Source organism: Panthera pardus, unplaced genomic scaffold (genome assembly GCF_024362965.1).
Source record: "Panthera pardus isolate Hobbes unplaced genomic scaffold, ASM2436296v1 HiC_scaffold_3, whole genome shotgun sequence".
Taxonomy (NCBI): Eukaryota; Metazoa; Chordata; class Mammalia; order Carnivora; family Felidae; genus Panthera; species Panthera pardus.
The window spans coordinates 55,467,954-55,473,675 of NW_026526876.1; the positions used below are offsets into that span (position 1 = coordinate 55,467,954).

A 5,722-nucleotide genomic window follows, 5' to 3' on the forward strand; every position below is an offset into this window, starting at 1 on the left:
CAAATTCTGTGGCAAGTGGCAAATAAAATCTAAATTGGCTTGGGCAGGAAAGGCATTTATTAGCATTAGCGACCTAATGGTCCCAGGGTAGGGCTGCTTGCAGGCACTCAAACAACATCGTTAAGAACATGTCTGGGACCATCTCTTGGCTCAGCCTTCCTCTGCGGTGGCTCCACTGTCAAGCAGGTTCTGCCCTGTGGCATGGCGGCAACAGTCAGCAGCAGCTCTGGGCTTTCACTCTGTGAGTTGAGCATAAGGAGGTAGGAAAAAAGAGCGTCTTTCCCAGTAATTCAAAAGTCTCAGGGGGCGCCTGGGTGGCTCAGTCGTGGAAGCGTCCAACTTTGGCTCAGGTCATGATCTCGCCGTTCCAAGTTCAAGCTCCTCATCGGGCTCTGTGCTGACAGCTCAGAGCCTGGAGCCTGCTTCGGATTCTGCGTCTCCCTTTCTTTCTGCTCCTCCCCCGCTCATGCTCCGTCTCTCTCCCTGTGTCTCAAAAATGAATAAACGTTAAAAAAAAAAAAAAGACCAAAAAAAAGTCTCAGAGCCAATGCAGAGTAGACCAACTTGAATGAAGACCTTGAACTGGGTCTTCCCTGACCCAACTGTTGCAGTTAGGGAGAAGAGCACATTCTGTTCTGATAGGTGCCTGCCAGGTCTAGGTCATGCGTCTATCCCCTACCCCAGCCCAGACACCAGCAGCATGAACCACACCTGACTCATGGTCCAAGAGCGGGGGCAGATGGCTTCCCAAGAGATCATCAGAGTGGTGCCTCCAGAAGAAAGGGAATGAGTGTTGCAGGCAGCATCCACAGAACTTGGCAGATGGCTAAGAGTTTTCCCAAGTGGGACAGGCGTGGTGAGCAGAAGGAATGGCAAAGGAAGGGGTTAAAGGCAAGAAAAAGTTTAATTTGGGGTCAAGCTATCTGCCCAGGAGCTTAGATTCATCACCCGGGGCAGAAGTTCCCGATGAATGAGATACTGTGCAACGTGGGACTATCTTGGGCTTGACGCAATCCTGTGCGCACAACCTAGATTTGACACTCCCCCAACTACGGGGAAAAAAAAAGCACCACAATAATTTGTCCGCTCTATCAGTAGTGGCAGTGGCTGCAAGAAGCCGACAGATAAGATAAGCATTGTGCTGGGTGCAATTAGCAGCTTTAGAACCCAGCAACACGCCTTTCTCTAGCAAACTGCGATGTGTGCAAGGGCCGCGTCGCAGACGTGACCCACGTGCGGCCCAGGAGCCTTGGCCTCTGGCGAGGCAGTCAAGAATGGTCTGCACCCCCAGCTCACGTCCTGCAGGAAGTCCAGTGCCCTCCAGGAGTTGCGTGCCAACTGTGGGAAGCTACATGGGGCCCTGGACAAGAGTCTCCACCCAAATCTCCGTCCATTCCTTCATTCAACCAGTATTTACTTAATGTCTATTATGTGCCAGGCTCTCTGCCAGGCGCTCGGGATATAGCAAGAACAAAAAGCACCCAAATCCTTGCTTTTACGGAGCTTACGTTTTAGAGGAGGAAAATAAATAAAGCAGAGAAGGAGGAGAAGCAGAGGTGGCTGCACCATTCGCCTTTGCAAATGGGCGGGTGAGGGAAGGTCTCCCTGAGGGGGCAACACGGGGCACAGACCTGGAGGAGGTGAGGGACTGATGGTGGGCCGCCAGTGGAGGGAACAGCAAGTGCAAAGTGCGGAGGCTCGTCAGAGGAGGAAGAAGAATCAGAGGAGCCAGGGACGGGAGAGCAGGGGGAGACGACAAGATGGGCACGGTTGCATCTTGCCTCCTTCAGATGTTCTTGACTTCCTCAGCTTGGAGAGGATGGAGACAACGAAGGTGACACCTTCTCTTGGATGCCTCACTGCAAAGGCTTTCCTAAAGGATGGAGGCGGGGAGGGGCATTCACCTCGCGGCAAGGCATACAACGCATTCTGCCTTTCTCCGTCTTTAAAAAATTTTTTTAATGTTTATTTATTTTTCAGAGAGACAGAGACAGAATGCGAGTGGGTTAGGGGCAGAGAGAGAGGGAGACACAGAATCCGAAGCAGGCTCCAGGCTCTGAGCTGTCAGCACAGAGCCCGACGCGGGGCTCGAACTCACGAGCTGTGAGATCGTGACCTGAGCCGAAGTCGGACGCTCGGCCGACTGAGCCACCCAGGCGCCCCGTGTCTTTCTCTCTCTTTTTTTTTTTTTTTTTTTTGTCAAATATTTTTTTTTTTTAATTTTTTTTTCAACATTTTTTATTTATTTTTGGGACAGAGAGAGACAGAGCATGAACGGGGGAGGGGCAGAGAGAGAGAGGGAGACACAGAATCGGAAACAGGCTCCAGGCTCCGAGCCATCAGCCCAGAGCCTGACGCGGGGCTCGAACTCACGGACCGCGAGATCGTGACCTGGCTGAAGTCGGACGCTTAACCGACTGCGCCACCCAGGCGCCCCATCTTTCTCTCTCTTTTTAAAAAGATTTTAAGTAATCTCTACACCCAACACGGGGCTCAAACTCACAACCCTGAGACCAAGAGTCGCATGCTCCACAGCCCGAGTCAGCCAGGCGCCCCCCACAACCTATTCTCACCGGTCCCACAGCACATCACCACATGGGAACATCTCACTGACTTTCCTGGGAAGGTCTGGCCTCCTGCCTCGGTTCCTAGCACACTCTCCTCTCCTAGGCCCTCCTGGAATCCCCTCACAATTCCTCACAGAGCTTCCCCCCCCCCACCGCCGCACCGCCCCGTGTCTGCCTCTAGATCTTATCTTTGCACATTTTAAGACCAGTCCCATCTCTGCAAAACTAAGGGCTACCCACTGGGAGGTGGGGCATTTCTCTTCATAGTTCAGAAACTCCAGCAGAGGTTTGGAGATTTTTGTGTCTCCTTCCTTTCCCGCCCCCCCCCACCCCGGTCTCCCTACATGGATGAGAACAGGGTAGAATGGTGGTTTTGTACTAATACGAATTGTGTCTCCACATACTCACCCACCTTTTCTTTCTCTCTCTTGCAAGGTGATCCTGTCAGTTTTCGCTCTAGATAGCAATATTTTTGTCGTCTTTGGTACAAATCGTCTTTGTTTGCTTTTTTTTTTTTTTTTTAAGGCAAACTGTGTAATAGTAGTAACCCAACTCCAAGGGCTTCCTTACATAATAGTGTGGACTTATGCAGTGCACAGCCTGCACAGCTGTACGAGGCAGCTCTGATTACTTTAGGTAACTCAGTGCAGGCACACAAGCAGATCACTGATCCCCTGCTCCTCCTCCCCTGCTAAAATAAGGAATGCCTTTCTCTGGTTAGGAGAGTTGGGAGTAAAGGACTTTGGTGTGTTTTTCTCTTGAATGGGGCAGGCTTCTCTTTTTCCTTTTTCCTTCTGCTTCTCTTTCAGGTAACTCCCCCACACCCCACCCCGGCACCAGGAGCCATTCCTAAGCAGGAAAGTCACATTTTTTGTAGGGCAAAGAATGGGGGGTGTGTGTGCAAAAGCCACCATTACAGCACAAATCCCAAATGTATGTAGGGGAGAGAAGGAGGAGAAGAGAAAGGACGGAGGCGCAGGATGGGTTCGTCTCCTCCTTGTTCCAAGGCCACTCCTGTTCCTACCTCGTTGGCCTCTCTGTGCTCAAGAAAGAACACACGCGAGTAGCCCCTTGGGTCTAGGTCTCCCTCCTTGTCGATCTCCTTGCTTATAATCCAGTTTATGATCTGTTTCCTTCCTTCCTCTGTGCCTTCCTTCCTTCCTTTCCCTTTTTCTTCTTTTAAAGTACGTTTTCTGTCATATCCATATGCCCCGGAGAGAGGGTTTGGAGAAATGGCTTCAGAGCCCACAAGCAGCCTCCTGGTAAGGCTTTGCCTCAAGGCTCCGCCATCCTGGAGAAGCGGAGAGCAGGCACTCCTCTTTCCCAAAGGGCCAGAATTCACACTGGGATGGCTTCTGCTGCTGGCTTGTGGTAACTTGGCTGTGACTAAGCCAGGGTCACGATGAGTCACCCACAGCATGGAAGGTGCCTTTGCTCCCCTTCCCTTCCCAGAGCAGGCCCAGGAGTGTGTGAAGTAGATCCGGAAGAGGTGTGCTGTTCATGTTAAGACCAAAGGCTGATTTTTTTTAATGCCTATTTCTGCCATCCTCCCCCAGCCTCGGGTCCCTCTCCGTTCCTATCCCAGGAGCCTGAGGATGTGGCACAAGGACCATAGCTCTCTGTTCCTTCCAGGATTTGAATGCCAGCTCCTCACTCGGCAGCCGTGTGTCTCTGGACAAATTACTTAACCTCCCTGAGCTTCATCTGTAAAATGGAGATAGCTGTAAAATAGGTTGTTAAGAGGATTAAATGAGATGACCCGTATAAAGGCGGTTAGCAATTGGCACTCTGCCTAGCAGGTAGTATTCCCTGGATAAATGTGAGCCGTTATCATAAAACATTTGTGTAGTGCCTCCTACACTAGATGCTTGGCCTTCGAGGAGCTCTAGTGTGGGACACGGACAGATCTGTAAACGAAAGTTTACAGTACAATGGGTAGGAACTGTAATGGAAATAATACGGACACAGCGCTGTCGATGCAGAGAGGGAGGGATGGGTGGTCAAGGCCGGGACACATTTGAGTTTGAGATCTGGAAAGGACTGAAAAGGTATTCCAGGAAAAAGAAACACAAGGTTCACGCAGGAGCAGTTAAGAGGAGACTGTGGCCCCATTTTACGCTGGGAGCTACACCGAGTTTTCACACCTGGAGACCGTTCAAAGTTGTACACAGGGTGGCAACAGACTTAGAGCTGTAATTTAGAAAGCTGACGCTGGCAGATATGTGCAATGCACTTGGGGCAGCAAGACTATAGAGCACGAGTGAGCAGCTGTTCACAGGAATACAGATATAGATGCAGAATACAGAGACAGACATGCTCATGACAGCAGGGAAAGTACAGGATCCCCACGGCCACAATTAGGGTTTAGAAGAATCTGGGCAAATGACTTGAGAGATTGAATCAGTACGGAGAACTCCATACCTCTACCTCGCTTGGCACATTCCGCTTCCTTTGTGTTGAATGCTCTTCCCCCACTTGCCATTCAACATTCAGCTCAAGCCACCTCCTCTGGTAAGCCACTTCATATTGAATCCCTTTACAGACTGGATTAGCACCCCCACCCCCACCCCCCACCGTGCTCCTAGAGTCCCTTCTCGGTTCCCTATCACAGCACTTGGCATTCCTTTGTCATTGTTTCCTGGTTCCTCCCACTGGTGGTGAATTCGGTGAGGTCAAGGCCCAGCCTTGGTCACCTTTGCACCCACAGTGGTGTCAGTAACTGCTGAATGAATCAATGCAAACAAAAAACTTTAGCCAGTATAGACAAAAGCTGGAGGAACCACCAGAAAAAGACGGGTCTCCCGGAACTCAGGCCCTGGGGCCACATGCATCTTTTGTACTCCAGTTCTGGCCCGGAGTCGCCGCCTAGAAATTCCGGGCCTTCCAGGAACTTGAAGCCTGGTGCAGAGAAGAGCCTCGGGTCGCAAAGCAGAAACACAAACCTCCGCCGACTGCTGGCTGAGCCCCTACCCCTCGTCTCAGACTTTGCCTGTCCATCCTCTGCAGTCCCGATCCCCGCCAGGTGGCGACGCACGTGAGAACGCACGCGCAGTGAGCGCTCGAGCCATCCTTTGCCCTTCTCCCAATGGCGGGTGGCGGTCCCCTTCCCGGCATCCTCGAGGGGGCAAAGCGCGCGTCATTTCCGGTGGGGAAGG

The 5,722-nt window shown here is 51.6% G+C and overlaps 1 long non-coding RNA gene across 2 annotated transcripts; it reads right to left on the reverse strand.

Moving 5' to 3' along the window:
- Positions 1-39: 39 nt before the first annotated feature.
- Positions 40-5,660, reverse strand: LOC109255157 (uncharacterized). Of its 2 annotated transcripts, none has more exons than XR_002075101.2 (4): positions 4,989-5,660; positions 3,592-4,288; positions 712-1,873; positions 40-483 (listed from the first exon to the last, which is right to left on the reverse strand). It is a non-coding gene; the product is annotated as an uncharacterized LOC109255157 (long non-coding RNA). The 2 variants fall into 2 exon arrangements; XR_002075100.2 differs by having other exon boundaries at positions 712-1,943.
- Positions 5,661-5,722: the final 62 nt, after the last annotated feature.